A 20,589-nucleotide genomic window follows, 5' to 3' on the forward strand; every position below is an offset into this window, starting at 1 on the left:
AGAGAAAACAAAAGGGGTAAATAAATAGAGAAAAAATAGGTAAATAAATAGAGAAAAAATAGTTAAATTATCTAGAGAAAAAATAGGTGTATAAATATAGATAAATCAAAGAAAATAAGGTAAATAAAAAATAGGTAAATAAATTAGAGGAAAAAATAGGTAAATAAACAGAAAAATAGGTAAATAAATTAGAGAAAAAAGTTGGTAAATAACTAGAGAAAAAATAGGTAAATAAATAGAGAACAAAGAGGTAAATAAAATAGAGAAAAAATAGGTAAATAAAGAGAGAAAAAATAGGTAAATAAATAGAGAAAAAGTAGGTAAATAAAATAGAGAAAAAATAGGTAAATAAAGAGAGAAAAAATAGGTAAATTATCGAGAGAAAAAATTGGTGTATAAATATAGATAAATAGCTAAATAAATCAAAGAAAAAAAGGTAAATAAAAAATAGCTAAATAAATTAGAGGAAAAAATAGGTAAATAAACAGAAATATAGGTAAATAAATTAAAGGAAAAAATAGGTAAATAAACAGAGAAAATATTGGTAAATAAATTAGAGAAAAAAAATAGATAAAGAAATAGTGAAAAATAGGTAATGAAGTAGAGAATACAAAGGAGGTAAATAAATACAGAAAATAGGTAAATAAATAGAGAAAAATAGGTAAATAAATAGAGAAAACAAAACAGGTAAATAAATAGAGAAGAAATAGGTAAATAAATAGAGAAAAATAGTTAAATTATCTAGAGAAAAAATAGGTGTATAAATATAGATAAATAGCTAAATAAATCAAGGAAAAAAAGGTAAATAAAAAATAGCTAAATAAATTAGTGGAAAAAATAGGTAAATAAACAGAAAAATAGGTAAATAAACAGAGAAAAAATTGGTAAATAAATTAGAGAAAAAAAATAGATAAAGAAATAATGAAAAATAGGTAATGAAGTAGAGAATACAAAGGAGGTAAATAAATACAGAAAATAGGTAAATAAATAGAGAAAAATAGGTAAATAATTTAGAGAAAAAAATGGGCAAATAAATAGAGAAAAATAGGTAATGAAGTAGAGAAAACAAAGTAGGTAAATAAATACAGAAAAAGAGGTAAATAAATAGAGAAAAATATGTAAGTAAATAGAGAAAAATAGGTAATGAAGTAGAGAAAACAAAGTAGGTAAATAAATACAGAAAAAGGAGGAAAATAACTACAGAAAAAAAGGTAAATAAATAGAGAAAACAAAAGAGGTAAATAAATAGAGAAGAAATAGGTAAATAAATAGAGAAAAAATAGTTAAATTATCTAGAGAAAAAATAGGTGTGTAAATATAGATAAATAGCTAAATAAATCAAAGAAAAAAAGGTAAATAAAAAATAGGTAAATAAATTAGAGGAAAAAATAGGTTAATAAACAGAAAAATAGGTAAATAAATTAGAGCAAAAAGTAGGTAAATAACTAGAGAAAAATAGGTAAATAAATAGAGAAAAAAGAGGTAAATAAATAGAGAAAAATAGGTAAATAAATAGAGAAAAAGTAGGTAAATAAAATAGAGAAAAATAGGTAAATAAATAGAGAAAAATAGGTAAATAATTTAGAGAAAAAGTAGGCAAATGAATAGAGAAAAATAGGTAATGAAGTAGAGAAAACAAAGTAGGTAATTAAATACAGAAAAAGAGGTAAATAAATAGAGAAAAATAGGTAAATAAATAGAGAAAAATAGGTAATGAAGTAGAGAATACAAAGGAGGTAAATAAAAACAGAAAATAGGTAAATACATAGAGAAAAATAGGTAAATAATTTAGAGAAAAAAATAGGCAAATAAATAGAGAAAACAAAGGGGGTAAATAAATAGAGAAAAAATAGGTAAATAAATAGAGAAAAAATAGTTAAATTATCTAGAGAAAAAATAGGTGTATAAATATAGATAAATAGCTAAATAAATCAAAGAAAAAAAGGAAAATAAAAAATAGGTAAATAAATTAGAGGAAAAATAGGTAAATAAATTAGAGAAAAAAGTAGGTAAATGACTAGAGAAAAAATAGGTAAATAAATAGAGAAGAAAGAGGTAAATAAATAGAGAAAAATAGGTAAATAAATAGAGAAAATGTAGGTAAATAAAATAAAGAAAAAATAGATAAATAAAGAGAGAAAAAATAGGTAAATTATCTAGAGAAAAAATTGGTGTATAAATATAGATAAATAGCAAAATAAATCAAAGAAAAAAAGGTAAATAAAAAATAGGTAAATAAATTAGAGGAAAAAATAGGTAATTAAACAGAAAAATAGGTAAATAAATTAAAGGAAAAAATAGGTAAATAAACAGAAAAAAATTGGTAAATAAATTAGAGAAAAAAATGGATAAAAAATAGTGAAAAATAGGTAATGAAGTAGAGAATACAAAGGAGGTAAATAAATACAGAAAATAGGTAAATAAATAGAGAAAAATAGGTAAATAATTTAGAGAAAAAAATAGGCAAATAAATAGAGAAAAATAGGTAATGAAGTAGAGAAAACAAAGTAGGTAAATAAATACAGAAAAAGAGGTAAATAAATAGAGAAAAAATAGGTAAATAAATAGAGAAAACAAAAGGGGTAAATAAATAGAGAAAAAATAGGTAAATAAATAGAGAAAAAATAGTTAAATTATCTAGAGAAAAAATAGGTGTATAAATATAGATAAATCAAAGAATAAAAGGTAAATAAAAAATAGGTAAATAAATTAGAGGAAAAAATAGGTAAATAAACAGAAAAATAGGTAAATAAATTAGAGAAAAAAGTTGGTAAATAACTAGAGAAAAAATAGGTAAATAAATTGAGAACAAAGAGGTAAATAAAATAGAGAAAAAATAGGTAAATAAAGAGAGAAAAAATTGGTAAATAAATAGAGAAAAAGTAGGTAAATAAAATAGAGAAAAAATAGGTAAATAAAGAGAGAAAAAATAGGTAAATTATCGAGAGAAAAAATTGGTGTATAAATATAGATAAATAGCTAAATAAATCAAAGAAAAAAAGGTAAATAAAAAATAGCTAAATAAATTAGAGGAAAAAATAGGTAAATAAACAGAAATATAGGTAAATAAATTAAAGGAAAAAATAGGTAAATAAACAGAGAAAATATTGGTAAATAAATTAGAGAAAAAAAATAGATAAAGAAATAGTGAAAAATAGGTAATGAAGTAGAGAATACAAAGGAGGTAAATAAATACAGAAAATAGGTAAATAAATAGAGAAAAATAGGTAAATAAATAGAGAAAACAAAACAGGTAAATAAATAGAGAAGAAATAGGTAAATAAATAGAGAAAAATAGTTAAATTATCTAGAGAAAAAATAGGTGTATAAATATAGATAAATAGCTAAATAAATCAAGCAAAAAAAGGTAAATAAAAAATAGCTAAATAAATTAGTGGAAAAAATAGGTAAATAAACAGAAAAATAGGTAAATAAACAGAGAAAAAATTGGTAAATAAATTAGAGAAAAAAAATAGATAAAGAAATAATGAAAAATAGGTAATGAAGTAGAGAATACAAAGGAGGTAAATAAATACAGAAAATAGGTAAATAAATAGAGAAAAATAGGTAAATAATTTAGAGAAAAAAATGGGCAAATAAATAGAGAAAAATAGGTAATGAAGTAGAGAAAACAAAGTAGGTAAATAAATACAGAAAAAGAGGTAAATAAATAGAGAAAAATAGGTAAATAAATAGAGAAAAATAGGTAATGAAGTAGAGAATACAAAGGAGGTAAATAAAAACAGAAAATAGGTAAATACATAGAGAAAAATAGGTAAATAATTTAGAGAAAAAAAATAGGCAAATAAATAGAGAAAAATAGGTAATGAAGTAGAGAAATAAAGTAGGTAAATAAATACAGAAAAAGGAGGTAAATAACTAGAGAAAAAATAGGTAAATAAATAGAGAAAACAAAAGGGGTAAATAAATAGAGAAAAAATAGGTAAATAAATAGAGAAAAAATAGTTAAATTATCTAGAGAAAAAATAGGTGTATAAATATAGATAAATAGCTAAATAAATCAGAGAAAAAAAGGTAAATAAAAAATAGGTAAATAAATTAGAGGAAAAAATAGGTACATAAACAGAAAAATAGGTAAATAAATTAGAGAAAAAAGTAGGTAAATAACTAGAGAAAAAATAGGTAAATAAATAGAGAAAAAAGAGGTAAATAAATAGAGAAAAATAGGTAAATAAATAGAGAAAAAGCAGGTAAATAAAATAGAGAAAAAATAGGTAAATAAAGAGAGAAAAATAGGTAAGTTATCTGGAGAAAAAATTGGTGTATAAATATAGATAAATAGCTAAATAAATCAAAGAAAAAAAGGTAAATAAAAAATAGGTAAATAAATTAGAGGAAAAAATAGGTAAATAAACAGAAATATAGGTAAATAAATTAAAGGAAAAAATAGGTAAGTAAACAGAGAAAATATTGGTAAATAAATTAGAGAAAAAAAATAGATAAGGAAATAGTGAAAAATAGGTAATGAAGTAGAGTACAAAGGAGGTAAATAAATACAGAAAATAGGTAAATAAATAGAGAAAAATAGGTAAATAATTTAGAGAAAAAAATAGGCAAATAAATAGAGAAAAATAGGTAATGAAGTAGAGAAAACAAAGTAGGTAAATAAATACAGAAAAAGAGGTAAATAAATAGAGAAAAATAGGTAAATAAATAGAGAAAAATAGGTAATGAAGTAGAGAAAACAAAGTAGGTAAATAAATACAGAAAAAGGAGGAAAATAACTACAGAAAAAAAGGTAAATAAATAGAGAAAACAAAAGAGGTAAATAAATAGAGAAGAAATAGGTAAATAAATAGAGAAAAAATAGTTAAATTATCTAGAGAAAAAATAGGTGTATAAATATAGATAAATAGCTAAATAAATCAAAGAAAAAAAGGTAAATAAAAAATAGGTAAATAAATTAGAGGAAAAAATAGGTTAATAAACAGAAAAATAGGTAAATAAATTAGAGAAAAAAGTAGGTAAATAACTAGAGAAAAATAGGTAAATAAATAGAGAAAAAAGAGGTAAATAAATAGAGAAAAATAGGTAAATAAATAGAGAAAAAGTAGGTAAATAAAATAGAGAAAAATAGGTAAATAAATAGAGAAAAATAGGTAAATAATTTAGAGAAAAAATAGGCAAATGAATAGAGAAAAATAGGTAATGAAGTAGAGAAAACAAAGTAGGTAATTAAATACAGAAAAAGAGGTAAATAAATAGAGAAAAATAGGTAAATAAATAGAGAAAAATAGGTAATGAAGTAGAGAATACAAAGGAGGTAAATAAAAACAGAAAATAGGTAAATACATGGAGAAAAATAGGTAAATAATTTAGAGAAAAAAATAGGCAAATAAATAAAGAAAAATAGGTAATGAAGTAGAGAAATAAAGTAGGTAAATAAATACAGAAAAAGGAGGTAAATAACTAGAGAAAAAATAGGTAAATAAATAGAGAAAACAAAAGGGGTAAATAAATAGAGAAAAAATAGGTAAATAAATAGAGAAAAAATAGGTAAATAAATTAGAGAAAAAAGTAGGTAAATGACTAGAGAAAAAATAGGTAAATAAATAGAGAAAAAAGAGGTAAATAAATAGAGAAAAATAGGTAAATAAATAGAGAAAATGTAGGTAAATAAAATAAAGAAAAAATAGATAAATAAAGAGAGAAAAAATAGGTAAATTATCTAGAGAAAAAATTGGTGTATAAATATAGATAAATAGCAAAATAAATCAAAGAAAAAAAGGTAAATAAAAAATAGGTAAATAAATTAGAGGAAAAAATAGGTAATTAAACAGAAAAATAGGTAAATAATTTAGAGAAAAAAATAGGCAAATAAATAGAGAAAAATAGGTAATGAAGTAGAGAAAACAAAGTAGGTAAATAAATACAGAAAATGGAGGTAAATAACTAGAGAAAAAATAGGTAAATAAATAGAGAAAACAAAAGGGGTAAATAAATAGAGAAAAATAGGTAAATAAATAGAGAAAAAATAGTTAAATTATCTAGAGAAAAAATAGGTGTATAAATATAGATAAATCAAAGAAAAAAAGGTAAATAAAAAATAGGTAAATAAATTAGAGGAAAAAATAGGTAAATAAACAGAAAAATAGGTAAATAAATTAGAGAAAAAAGTTGGTAAATAACTAGAGAAAAAATAGGTAAATAAATAGAGAACAAAGAGGTAAATAAAATAGAGAAAAAATAGGTAAATAAAGAGAGAAAAAATAGGTAAATAAATAGAGAAAAAGTAGGTAAATAAAATAGAGAAAAAATAGGTAAATAAAGAGAGAAAAAATAGGTAAATTATCGAGAGAAAAAATTGGTGTATAAATATAGATAAATAGCTAAATAAATCAAAGAAAAAAAGGTAAATAAAAAATAGCTAAATAAATTAGAGGAAAAAATAGGTAAATAAACAGAAATATAGGTAAATAAATTAAAGGAAAAAATAGGTAAATAAACAGAGAAAATATTGGTAAATAAATTAGAGAAAAAAAATAGATAAAGAAATAGTGAAAAATAGGTAATGAAGTAGAGAATACAAAGGAGGTAAATAAATACAGAAAATAGGTAAATAAATAGAGAAAAATAGGTAAATAAATAGAGAAAAATAGGTAATGAAGTAGAGAAAACAAAGTAGGTAAATAAATACAGAAAAAGGAGGTAAATAACTAGAGAAAAAAAGGTAAATAAATAGAGAAAACAAAACAGGTAAATAAATAGAGAAGAAATAGGTAAATAAATAGAGAAAAATAGTTAAATTATCTAGAGAAAAAATAGGTGTATAAATATAGATAAATAGCTAAATAAATCAAAGAAAAAAAGGTAAATAAAAAATAGCTAAATAAATTAGTGGAAAAAATAGGTAAATAAACAGAAAAATAGGTAAATAAATTAGAGAAAAAGTAGGTAAATAACTAGAGAAAAATAGGTAAATAAATAGAGAAAAAAGAGGTAAAGAAATAGAGAAAAATAGGTAAATAAATAGAGAAAAAGTAGGTAAATAAAATAGAGAAAAAATAGGTAAATAAAGAGAGAAAAAATAGGTAAATTATCTAGAGAAAAAATAGGTGTATAAATATAGATAAATAGCTAAATAAATCAAAGAAAAAAAAGTAAATAAAAAATAGGTAAATAAATTAGAGGAAAAAATAGGTAAATAAACAGAAAAATAGGTAAATAAACAGAGAAAAAATTGGTAAATAAATTAGAGAAAAAAAATAGATAAAGAAATAATGAAAAATAGGTAATGAAGTAGAGAATACAAAGGAGGTAATTAAATACAGAAAATAGGTAAATAAATAGAGAAAAATAGGTAAATAATTTAGAGAAAAAAATAGGCAAATGAATAGAGAAAATAGGTAATGAAGTAGAGAAAACAAAGTAGGTAAATAAATACAGAAAAAGAGGTAAATAAATAGAGAAAAATAGGTAAATAAATAGAGAAAAATAGGTAATAAAGTAGAGAATACAAAGGAGGTAAATAAAAACAGAAAATAGGTAAATACATAGAGAAAAATAGGTAAATAATTTAGAGAAAAAAATAGGCAAATAAATAGAGAAAAATAGGTAATGAAGTAGAGAAATAAAGTAGGTAAATAAATACAGAAAAAGGAGGTAAATAACTAGAGAAAAAATAGGTAAATAAATAGAGAAAACAAAAGGGGTAAATAAATAGAGAAAAAATAGGTAAATAAATAGAGAAAAAATAGTTAAATAAAGAGAGAAAAAATTGGTAAATTATCTAGAGAAAAAATTGGTGTATAAATATAGATAAATAGCTAAATAAATCAAAGAAAAAGAGGTAAATAAAAAATAGGTAAATAAATTGGAGGAAAAAATAGGTAAATAAACAGAAATATAGGTAAATAAATTAAAGGAAAAAATAGGTAAATAAACAGAGAAAATATTGGTAAATAAATTAGAGAAAAAAAATAGATAAAGAAATAGTGAAAAATAGGTAATGAAGTAGAGAATACAAAGGAGGTAAATAAATAGAGAAAAATAGGTAAATAATTTAGAGAAAAAAATAGGCAAATAAATAGAGAAAAATAGGTAATGAAGTAGAGAAAACAAAGTAGGTAAATAAATACAGAAAAAGAGGTAAATAAATAGAGAAAAATAGGTAAATAAATAGAGAAAAATAGGTAATGAAGTAGAGAAAACAAAGTAGGTAAATAAATACAGAAAAAGGAGGAAAATAACTACAGAAAAAAAGGTAAATAAATAGAGAAAACCAAAGAGGTAAATAAATAGAGAAGAAATAGGTAAATAAATAGAGAAAAAATAGTTAAATTATCTAGAGAAAAAATAGGTGTATAAATATAGATAAATAGCTAAATAAATCGAAGAAAAAAAGGTAAATAAAAAATAGGTAAATAAATTAGAGGACAAAATAGGTAAATAAACAGAAAAATAGGTTCAGAAATTAGAGAAAAAAGTAGATAAATAACTAGAGAAAAAATAGGTAAATAAATAGAGAAAAAAGAGGTAAATAAATTGAGAAAATAGGTAAATAAATAGAGAAAAAGTAGGTAAATAAAATAGAGAAAAAATAGGTAAATAAATAGAGAAAAAATAGGTAAATTATCTAGAGAAAAAAATGGTGTATAAATATAGATAAATAGCTAAATAAATCAAAGAAAAAAAGGTAAATAAAAAATAGGTAAATAAATTAGAGGAAAAAATAGGTAATTAAACAGAAAAATAGGTAAATAATTTAGAGAAAAAAATAGGCAAATAAATAGAGAAAAATAGGTAATGAAGTAGAGAAAACAAAGTAGGTAAATAAATACAGAAAATGGAGGTAAATAACTAGAGAAAAATAGGTAAATAAATAGAGAAAACAAAAGGGGTAAATAAATAGAGAAAAAATAGGTAAATAAATAGAGAAAAAATAGTTAAATTATCTAGAGAAAAAATAGGTGTATAAATATAGATAAATCAAAGAAAAAAAGGTAAATAAAAAATAGGTAAATAAATTAGAGGAAAAAATAGGTAAATAAACAGAAAAATAGGTAAATAAATTAGAGAAAAAAGTTGGTAAATAACTAGAGAAAAAATAGGTAAATAAATAGAGAACAAAGAGGTAAATAAAATAGAGAAAAAATAGGTAAATAAAGAGAGAAAAAATAGGTAAATAAATAGAGAAAAAGTAGGTAAATAAAATAGAGAAAAAATAGGTAAATAAAGAGAGAAAAAATAGGTAAATTATCGAGAGAAAAAATTGGTGTATAAATATAGATAAATAGCTAAATAAATCAAAGAAAAACAGGTAAATAAAAAATAGCTAAATAAATTAGAGGAAAAAATAGGTAAATAAACAGAAATATAGGTAAATAAATTAAAGGAAAAAATAGGTAAATAAACAGAGAAAATATTGGTAAATAAATTAGAGAAAAAAAATAGATAAAGAAATAGTGAAAAATAGGTAATGAAGTAGAGAATACAAAGGAGGTAAATAAATACAGAAAATAGGTAAATAAATAGAGAAAAATAGGTAAATAAATAGAGAAAAATAGGTAATGAAGTAGAGAAAACAAAGTAGGTAAATAAATACAGAAAAAGGAGGTAAATAACTAGAGAAAAAAAAGGTAAATAAATAGAGAAAACAAAACAGGTAAATAAATAGAGAAGAAATAGGTAAATAAATAGAGAAAAATAGTTAAATTATCTAGAGAAAAAATAAGTGTATAAATATAGATAAATAGCTAAATAAATCAAAGAAAAAAAGGTAAATAAAAAATAGCTAAATAAATTAGTGGAAAAAATAGGTAAATAAACAGAAAAATAGGTAAATAAATTAGAGAAAAAAGTAGGTAAATAACTAGAGAAAAATAGGTAAATAAATAGAGAAAAAAGAGGTAAAGAAATAGAGAAAAATAGGTAAATAAATAGAGAAAAAGTAGGTAAATAAAATAGAGAAAAAATAGGTAAATAAAGAGAGAAAAAATAGGTAAATTATCTAGAGAAAAATAGGTGTATAAATATAGATAAATAGCTAAATAAATCAAAGAAAAAAAAGTAAATAAAAAATAGGTAAATAAATTAGAGGAAAAAATAGGTAAATAAACAGAAAAATAGGTAAATAAACAGAGAAAAAATTGGTAAATAAATTAGAGAAAAAAAAATAGATAAAGAAATAATGAAAAATAGGTAATGAAGTAGAGAATACAAAGGAGGTAATTAAATACAGAAAATAGGTAAATAAATAGAGAAAAATAGGTAAATAATTTAGAGAAAAAAATAGGCAAATAAATAGAGAAAATAGGTAATGAAGTAGAGAAAACAAAGTAGGTAAATAAATACAGAAAAAGAGGTAAATAAATAGAGAAAAATAGGTAAATAAATAGAGAAAAATAGGTAATAAAGTAGAGAATACAAAGGAGGTAAATAAAAACAGAAAATAGGTAAATACATAGAGAAAAATAGGTAAATAATTTAGAGAAAAAAATAGGCAAATAAATAGAGAAAAATAGGTAATGAAGTAGAGAAATAAAGTAGGTAAATAAATACAGAAAAAGGAGGTAAATAACTAGAGAAAAAATAGGTAAATAAATAGAGAAAACAAAAGGGGTAAATAAATAGAGAAAAAAATAGGTAAATAAATAGAGAAAAAATAGTTAAATAAAGAGAGAAAAAATTGGTAAATTATCTAGAGAAAAAATTGGTGTATAAATATAGATAAATAGCTAAATAAATCAAAGAAAAAGAGGTAAATAAAAAATAGGTAAATAAATTAGAGGAAAAAATAGGTAAATAAACAGAAATATAGGTAAATAAATTAAAGGAAAAAATAGGTAAATAAACAGAGAAAATATTGGTAAATAAATTAGAGAAAAAAAATAGATAAAGAAATAGTGAAAAATAGGTAATGAAGTAGAGAATACAAAGGAGGTAAATAAATACAGAAAATAGGTAAATAAATAGAGAAAAATAGGTAAATAATTTAGAGAAAAAAATAGGCAAATAAATAGAGAAAAATAGGTAATGAAGTAGAGAAAACAAAGTAGGTAAATAAATACAGAAAAAGAGGTAAATAAATAGAGAAAAATAGGTAAATAAATAGAGAAAAATAGGTAATGAAGTAGAGAAAACAAAGTAGGTAAATAAATACAGAAAAAGGAGGAAAATAACTACAGAAAAAAAGGTAAATAAATAGAGAAAACCAAAGAGGTAAATAAATAGAGAAGAAATAGGTAAATAAATAGAGAAAAAATAGTTAAATTATCTAGAGAAAAAATAGGTGTATAAATATAGATAAATAGCTAAATAAATCGAAGAAAAAAAGGTAAATAAAAAATAGGTAAATAAATTAGAGGACAAAATAGGTAAATAAACAGAAAAATAGGTTCAGAAATTAGAGAAAAAAGTAGATAAATAACTAGAGAAAAAATAGGTAAATAAATAGAGAAAAAAGAGGTAAATAAATTGAGAAAATAGGTAAATAAATAGAGAAAAAGTAGGTAAATAAAATAGAGAAAAAATAGGTAAATAAAGAGAGAAAAAATAGGTAAATTATCTAGAGAAAAAATTGGTGTATAAATATAGATAAATAGCTAAATAAATCAAAGAAAAAAAGGTAAATAAAAAATAGGTAAATAAATTAGAGGAAAAAATAGGTAAATAAACAGAAATATAGGTAAATAAATTAAAGGAAAAAATAGGTAAATAAACAGAGAAAATATTGGTAAATAAATTTGAGAAAAAAAATAGATAAAGAAATAGTGAAAAATAGGTAATGAAGTAGAGAATACAAAGGAGGTAAATAAATACAGAAAATAGGTAAATAAATAGAGAAAAATAGGTAAATAATTTAGAGAAAAAAATAGGCAAATAAATAGAGAAAAATAGGTAATGAAGTAGAGAAAACAAAGTAGGTAAATAAATACAGAAAAAGAGGTAAATAAATAGAAAAAAATAGGCAAATGTATAGAGAAAAATAGGTAATGAAGTAGAGAAAACAAAGTAGGTAATTAAATTCAGAAAAAGAGGTAAATAAATAGAGAAAAATAGGTAAATAAATAGAGAAAAATAGGTAATGAAGTAGAGAATACAAAGGAGGTAAATAAAAACAGAAAATAGGTAAATACATAGAGAAAAATAGGTAAATAATTTAGAGAAAAAAATAGGCAAATAAATAGAGAAAAATAGGTAATGAAGTAGAGAAATAAAGTAGGTAAATAAATACAGAAAAAGGAGGTAAATAACTAGAGAAAAAATAGGTAAATAAATAGAGAAAACAAAAGGGGTAAATATATAGAGAAAAAATAGGTAAATAAATAGAGAAAAAATAGTTAAATTATCTAGAGAAAAGATAGGTGTATAAATATAGATAAATAGCTAAATAAATCAAAGAAAAAAAGGTAAATAAAAAATAGGTAAATAAATTAGAGGAAAAATAGGTAAATAAACAGAAAAATAGGTAAATAAATAGAGAAAATGTAGGTAAATAAAATAGAGAAAAAATAGATAAATAAAGAGAGAAAAAATAGGTAAATTATCTAGAGAAAAAATTGGTGTATAAATATAGATAAATAGCTAAATAAATCAAAGAAAAAAGGTAAATAAAAAATAGGTAAATAAATTAGAGGAAAAAATAGGTAATTATACAGAAAAATATGTAAATAAATTAAAGGAAAAATAGGTAAATAAACAGAGAAAAAATTGGTAAATAAATTAGAGAAAAAAAATGGATAAAAAATTGTGAAAAATAGGTAAATAAATAGAGAAAAAGTAGGTAAATAAAATAGAGAAAAAATAGGTAAATAAAGAGAGAAAAAATAGGTAAATTATCTAGAGAAAAAATTGGTGTATAAATATAGATAAATAGCTAAATAAATCAAAGAAAAAAAGGTAAATAAAAAATAGCTAAATAAATTAGAGGAAAAAATAGGTAAATAAACAGAAATATAGGTAAATAAATTAAAGGAAAAAATAGGTAAATAAACAGAAAAAAAATTGGTAAATAAATTAGAGAAAAAAAATGGATAAAAAATAGTGAAAAATAGGTAATGAAGTAGAGAATACAAAGGAGGTAAATAAATACAGAAAATAGGTAAATAAATAGAGAAAAATAGGTAAATAATTTAGAGAAAAAAATAGGCAAATAAATAGAGAAAAATAGGTAATGAAGTAGAGAAAACAAAGTAGGTAAATAAATACAGAAAAAGAGGTAAATAAATAGAGAAAAATAGGTAAATAAATAGAGAAAAATATGTAATGAAGTAGAGAAAACAAAGTAGGTAAATAAATACAGAAAAAGGAGGAAAATAACTACAGAAAAATAGGTAAATAAATAGAGAAAACAAAAGAGGTAAATAAATGGAGAAGAAATAGGTAAATAAATAGAGAAAAAATAGTTAAATTATCTAGAGAAAAAATAGGTGCATAAATATAGATAAATAGCTAAATAAATCAAAGAAAAAAAGGTAAATAAAAAATAGGTAAATAAATTAGAGGAAAAAATAGGTTAATAAACAGAAAAATAGGTAAATAAATTAGAGAAAAAAGTAGGTAAACAACTAGAGAAAAATAGGTAAATAAATAGAGAAAAAAGAGGTAAATAAATAGAGAAAAATAGGTAAATAAATAGAGAAAAAGTAGGTAAATAAAATAGAGAAAAAATAGGTAAATAAGGAGAGAAAAAATAGGTAAATTATCTAGAGAAAAAATTGGTGTATAAATATGGATAAATAGCTAAATAAATCAAAGAAAAAGAGGTAAATAAAAAATAGGTAAATAAATTAGAGGAAAAAATAGGTAAATAAACAGAAATATAGGTAAATAAATTAAAGGAAAAAATAGGTAAATAAACAGAGAAAAAATTGGAAAATAAATTAGAGAAAAAAATAGATAAAGAAATAGTGAAAAATAGGTAATGAAGTAGATAATACAAAGGAGGTAAATAAATACAGAAAATAGGTAAATAAATAGAGAAAAATAGGTAAATAATTTAGAGAAAAAAATAGGCAAATGAATAGAGAAAAATAGGTAATGAAGTAGAGAAAACAAAGTAGGTAAATAAATACAGAAAAAGAGGTAAATAACTAGAGAAAAAATAGGTAAATAAATAGAGAAAACAAAAGGGGTAAATAAATAGAGAAAAAATAGGTAAATAAATAGAGAAAAAATAGTTAAATTATCTAGAGAAAAAATAGGTGTATAAATATAGATAAATCAAAGAAAAAAAGGTAAATAAAAAATAGGTAAATAAATTAGAGGAAAAAATAGGTAAATAAACAGAAAAATAGGTAAATAAATTAGAGAAAAAAGTAGGTAAATAACTAGAGAAAAAATAGGTAAATAAATAGAGAACAAAGAGGTAAATAAATAGAGAAAATAGGTAAATAAATAGAGAAAAAGTAGGTAAATAAAATAGAGAAAAATAGGTAAATAAATAGAGAAAAATAGGTAAATAATTTAGAGAAAAAATAGGCAAATGAATAGAGAAAAATAGGTAATGAAGTAGAGAAAACAAAGTAGGTAATTAAATACAGAAAAAGAGGTAAATAAATAGAGAAAAATAGGTAAATAAATAGAGAAAAATAGGTAATGAAGTAGAGAATACAAAGGAGGTAAATAAAAACAGAAAATAGGTAAATACATAGAGAAAAATAGGTAAATAATTTAGAGAAAAAAATAGGCAAATAAATAGAGAAAAATAGGTAATGAAGTAGAGAAATAAAGTAGGTAAATAAATACAGAAAAAGGAGGTAAATAACTAGAGAAAAAATAGGTAAATAAATAGAGAAAACAAAAGGGGTAAATAAATAGAGAAAAAATAGGTAAATAAATAGAGAAAAAATAGTTAAATTATCTAGAGAAAAAATAGGTGTATAAATATAGATAAATAGCTAAATAAATCAAAGAAAAAAAGGAAAATAAAAAATAGGTAAATAAATTAGAGGAAAAATAGGTAAATAAATTAGAGAAAAAAGTAGGTAAATGACTAGAGAAAAAATAGGTAAATAAATAGAGAAAAAAGAGGTAAATAAATAGAGAAAAATAGGTAAATAAATAGAGAAAATGTAGGTAAATAAAATAAAGAAAAAATAGATAAATAAAGAGAGAAAAAATAGGTAAATTATCTAGAGAAAAAATTGGTGTATAAATATAGATAAATAGCAAAATAAATCAAAGAAAAAAAGGTAAATAAAAAATAGGTAAATAAATTAGAGGAAAAAATAGGTAATTAAACAGAAAAATAGGTAAATAAATTAAAGGAAAAAATAGGTAAATAAACAGAGAAAAAATTGGTAAATAAATTAGAGAAAAAAAATAGATAAAGAAATAGTGAAAATAGGTAATGAAGTAGAGAATACAAAGGAGGTAAATAAAAACAGAAAATAGGTAAATACATAGAGAAAAATAGGTAAATAATTTAGAGAAAAAAATAGGCAAATAAATAGAGAAAAATAGGTAATGAAGTAGAGAAAACAAAGTAGGTAAATAAATACAGAAAATGGAGGTAAATAACTAGAGAAAAAATAGGTAAATAAATAGAGAAAACAAAAGGGGTAAATAAATAGAGAAAAAATAGGTAAATAAATAGAGAAAAAATAGTTAAATTATCTAGAGAAAAAATAGGTGTATAAATATAGATAAATCAAAGAAAAAAAGGTAAATAAAAAATAGGTAAATAAATTAGAGGAAAAAATAGGTAAATAAACAGAAAAATAGGTAAATAAATTAGAGAAAAAAGTTGGTAAATAACTAGAGAAAAAATAGGTAAATAAATAGAGAACAAAGAGGTAAATAAAATAGAGAAAAAATAGGTAAATAAAGAGAGAAAAAATAGGTAAATAAATAGAGAAAAAGTAGGTAAATAAAATAGAGAAAAAATAGGTAAATAAAGAGAGAAAAAATAGGTAAATTATCGAGAGCAAAAATTGGTGTATAAATATAGATAAATAGCTAAATAAATCAAAGAAAAAAAGGTAAATAAAAAATAGCTAAATAAATTAGAGGAAAAAATAGGTAAATAAACAGAAATATAGGTAAATAAATTAAAGGAAAAAATAGGTAAATAAACAGAGAAAATATTGGTAAATAAATTAGAGAAAAAAAATAGATAAAGAAATAGTGAAAAATAGGTAATGAAGTAGAGAATACAAAGGAGGTAAATAAATACAGAAAATAGGTAAATAAATAGAGAAAAATAGGTAAATAATTTAGAGAAAAAAATAGGCAAATAAATAGAGAAAAATAGGTAATGAAGTAGAGAAATAAAGTAGGTAAATAAATACAGAAAAAGGAGGTAAATAACTAGAGAAAAAATAGGTAAATAAATAGAGAAAACAAAAGGGGTAAATATATAGAGAAAAAATAGGTAAATAAATAGAGAAAAAATAGTTAAATTATCTAGAGAAAAGATAGGTGTATAAATATAGATAAATAGCTAAATAAATCAAAGAAAAAAAGGTAAATAAAAAATAGGTAAATAAATTAGAGGAAAAATAGGTAAATAAACAGAAAAATAGGTAAATAAATAGAGAAAATGTAGGTAAATAAAATAGAGAAAAAATAGATAAATAAAGAGAGAAAAAATAGGTAAATTATCTAGAGAAAAAATTGGTGTATAAATATAGATAAATAGCTAAATAAATCAAAGAAAAAAGGTAAATAAAAAATAGGTAAATAAATTAGAGGAAAAAATAGGTAATTAAACAGAAAAATAGGTAAATAAATTAAAGGAAAAATAGGTAAATAAACAGAGAAAAAATTGGTAAATAAATTAGAGAAAAAAAATGGATAAAAAATTGTGAAAAAAGGTAAATAAATAGAGAAAAAGTAGGTAAATAAAATAGAGAAAAAATAGGTAAATAAAGAGAGAAAAAATAGGTAAATTATCTAGAGAAAAAATTGGTGTATAAATATAGATAAATAGCTAAATAAATCAAAGAAAAAAAGGTAAATAAAAAATAGCTAAATAAATTAGAGGAAAAAATAGGTAAATAAACAGAAATATAGGTAAATAAATTAAAGGAAAAAATAGGTAAATAAACAGAAAAAAAATTGGTAAATAAATTAGAGAAAAAAAATGGATAAAAAATAGTGAAAAATAGGTAATGAAGTAGAGAATACAAAGGAGGTAAATAAATACAGAAAATAGGTAAATAAATAGAGAAAAATAGGTAAATAATTTAGAGAAAAAAATAGGCAAATAAATAGAGAAAAATAGGTAATGAAGTAGAGAAAACAAAGTAGGTAAATAAATACAGAAAAAGAGGTAAATAAATAGAGAAAAATAGGTAAATAAATAGAGAAAAATATGTAATGAAGTAGAGAAAACAAAGTAGGTAAATAAATACAGAAAAAGGAGGAAAATAACTACAGAAAAATAGGTAAATAAATAGAGAAAACAAAAGAGGTAAATAAATGGAGAAGAAATAGGTAAATAAATAGAGAAAAAATAGTTAAATTATCTAGAGAAAAAATAGGTGCATAAATATAGATAAATAGCTAAATAAATCAAAGAAAAAAAGGTAAATAAAAAATAGGTAAATAAATTAGAGGAAAAAATAGGTTAATAAACAGAAAAATAGGTAAATAAATTAGAGAAAAAAGTAGGTAAACAACTAGAGAAAAATAGGTAAATAAATAGAGAAAAAAGAGGTAAATAAATAGAGAAAAATAGGTAAATAAAAAGAGAAAAAGTAGGTAAATAAAATAGAGAAAAAATAGGTAAATAAGGAGAGAAAAAATAGGTAAATTATCTAGAGAAAAAATTGGTGTATAAATATGGATAAATAGCTAAATAAATCAAAGAAAAAGAGGTAAATAAAAAATAGGTAAATAAATTAGAGGAAAAAATAGGTAAATAAACAGAAATATAGGTAAATAAATTAAAGGAAAAAATAGGTAAATAAACAGAGAAAAAATTGGAAAATAAATTAGAGAAAAAAATAGATAAAGAAATAGTGAAAAATAGGTAATGAAGTAGAGAATACAAAGGAGGTAAATAAATACAGAAAATAGGTAAATAAATAGAGAAAAATAGGTAAATAAATAGAGAAAAATAGGTAAATAATTTAGAGAAAAAAATAGGCAAATGAATAGAGAAAAATAGGTAATGAAGTAGAGAAAACAAAGTAGGTAAATAAATACAGAAAAAGAGGTAAATAACTAGAGAAAAATTAGGTAAATAAATAGAGAAAACAAAAGGGGTAAATAAATAGAGAAAAAATAGGTAAATAAATAGAGAAAAAATAGTTAAATTATCTAGAGAAAAAATAGGTGTATAAATATAGATAAATCAAAGAAAAAAAGGTAAATAAAAAATAGGTAAATAAATTAGAGGAAAAAATAGGTAAATAGAGGAAAAAATAGGTAAATAAACAGAAAAATAGGTAAATAAATTAGAGAAAAAAGTAGGTAAATAACTAGAGAAAAAATAGGTAAATAAATAGAGAACAAAGAGGTAAATAAATAGAGAAAATAGGTAAATAAATAGAGAAAAAGTAGGTAAATAAAATAGAGAAAAATAGGTAAATAAATAGAGAAAAATAGGTAAATAATTTAGAGAAAAAATAGGCAAATGAATAGAGAAAAATAGGTAATGAAGTAGAGAAAACAAAGTAGGTAATTAAATACAGAAAAAGAGGTAAATAAATAGAGAAAAATAGGTAAATAAATAGAGAAAAATAGGTAATGAAGTAGAGAATACAAAGGAGGTAAATAAAAACAGAAAATAGGTAAATACATAGAGAAAAATAGGTAAATAATTTAGAGAAAAAAATAGGCAAATAAATAGAGAAAAATAGGTAATGAAGTAGAGAAATAAAGTAGGTAAATAAATACAGAAAAAGGAGGTAAATAACTAGAGAAAAAATAGGTAAATAAATAGAGAAAACAAAAGGGGTAAATAAATAGAGAAAAAATAGGTAAATAAATAGAGAAAAAATAGTTAAATTATCTAGAGAAAAAATAGGTGTATAAATATAGATAAATAGCTAAATAAATCAAAGAAAAAAAGGAAAATAAAAAATAGGTAAATAAATTAGAGGAAAAATAGGTAAATAAATTAGAGAAAAAAGTAGGTAAATGACTAGAGAAAAAATAGGTAAATAAATAGAGAAAAAAGAGGTAAATAAATAGAGAAAAATAGGTAAATAAATAGAGAAAATGTAGGTAAATAAAATAAAGAAAAAATAGATAAATAAAGAGAGAAAAAATAGGTAAATTATCTAGAGAAAAAATTGGTGTATAAATATAGATAAATAGCAAAATAAATCAAAGAAAAAAAGGTAAATAAAAAATAGGTAAATAAATTAGAGGAAAAAATAGGTAATTAAACAGAAAAATAGGTAAATAAATTAAAGGAAAAAATAGGTAAATAAACAGAGAAAAAATTGGTAAATAAATTAGAGAAAAAAAATAGATAAAGAAATAGTGAAAATAGGTAATGAAGTAGAGAATACAAAGGAGGTAAATAAAAACAGAAAATAGGTAAATACATAGAGAAAAATAGGTAAATAATTTAGAGAAAAAAATAGGCAAATAAATAGAGAAAAATAGGTAATGAAGTAGAGAAAACAAAGTAGGTAAATAAATACAGAAAATGGAGGTAAATAACTAGAGAAAAAATAGGTAAATAAATAGAGAAAACAAAAGGGGTAAATAAATAGAGAAAAAATAGGTAAATAAATAGAGAAAAAATAGTTAAATTATCTAGAGAAAAAATAGGTGTATAAATATAGATAAATCAAAGAAAAAAAGGTAAATAAAAAATAGGTAAATAAATTAGAGGAAAAAATAGGTAAATAAACAGAAAAATAGGTAAATAAATTAGAGAAAAAAGTTGGTAAATAACTATAGAAAAAATAGGTAAATAAATAGAGAACAAAGAGGTAAATAAAATAGAGAAAAAATAGGTAAATAAAGAGAGAAAATATTGGTAAATTATCGAGAGAAAAAATTGGTGTATAAATATAGATAAATAGCTAAATAAATCAAAGAAAAAAAGGTAAATAAAAAATAGCTAAATAAATTAGAGGAAAAAATAGGTAAATAAACAGAAATATAGGTAAATAAATTAAAGGAAAAAATAGGTAAATAAACAGAGAAAATATTGGTAAATAAATTAGAGAAAAAAAATAGATAAAGAAATAGTGAAAAATAGGTAATGAAGTAGAGAATACAAAGGAGGTAAATAAATACAGAAAATAGGTAAATAAATAGAGAAAAATAGGTAAATAATTTAGAGAAAAAAATAGGCAAATAAATAGAGAAAAATAGGTAATGAAGTAGAGAAAACAAAGTAGGTAAATAAATACAGAAAAAGGAGGTAAATAACTAGAGAAAAAATAGGTAAATAAATAGAGAAAACAAAAGGGGTAAATAAATAGAGAAAAAATAGGTGAATAAATAGAGAAAAAATAGTTAAATTATCTAGAGAAAAAATAGGTGCATAAATATAGATAAATAGCTAAATAAATCAAAGAAAAAAAGGTAAATAAAAAATAGGTAAATAAATTAGAGGAAAAAATAGGTTAATAAACAGAAAAATAGGTAAATAAATTAGAGAAAAAAGTAGGTAAACAACTAGAGAAAAATAGGTAAATAGAGAAAAATAGGTAAATA

At 20.8% G+C, this 20,589-nt stretch overlaps 1 long non-coding RNA gene across 22 annotated transcripts in view; it reads left to right on the plus strand.

The window, feature by feature from the left end:
• Positions 1-17,516, plus strand: part of LOC143378113 (uncharacterized) — a 32,815-nt gene extending 15,299 nt beyond the window's left edge. For 8 of the 22 annotated variants that reach the window (XR_013087595.1, XR_013087600.1, XR_013087601.1 and 5 more), the window contains exons 5-7: positions 135-2,323; positions 4,667-5,052; positions 6,961-15,521. This is a non-coding gene — a long non-coding RNA (uncharacterized LOC143378113). Of the gene's footprint in view, positions 1-134; positions 2,324-4,666; positions 5,053-6,960; positions 15,878-17,002 lie in introns of those variants that run through there. The other 14 variants (XR_013087597.1, XR_013087599.1, XR_013087609.1 and 11 more) reach the window with 14 other exon arrangements.
• Positions 17,517-20,589: the final 3,073 nt, after the last annotated feature.

The sequence above is a fragment of the Andrena cerasifolii genome, unplaced genomic scaffold, assembly GCF_050908995.1.
Source record: "Andrena cerasifolii isolate SP2316 unplaced genomic scaffold, iyAndCera1_principal scaffold0330, whole genome shotgun sequence".
NCBI classification, from domain to species: Eukaryota; Metazoa; Arthropoda; class Insecta; order Hymenoptera; family Andrenidae; genus Andrena; species Andrena cerasifolii.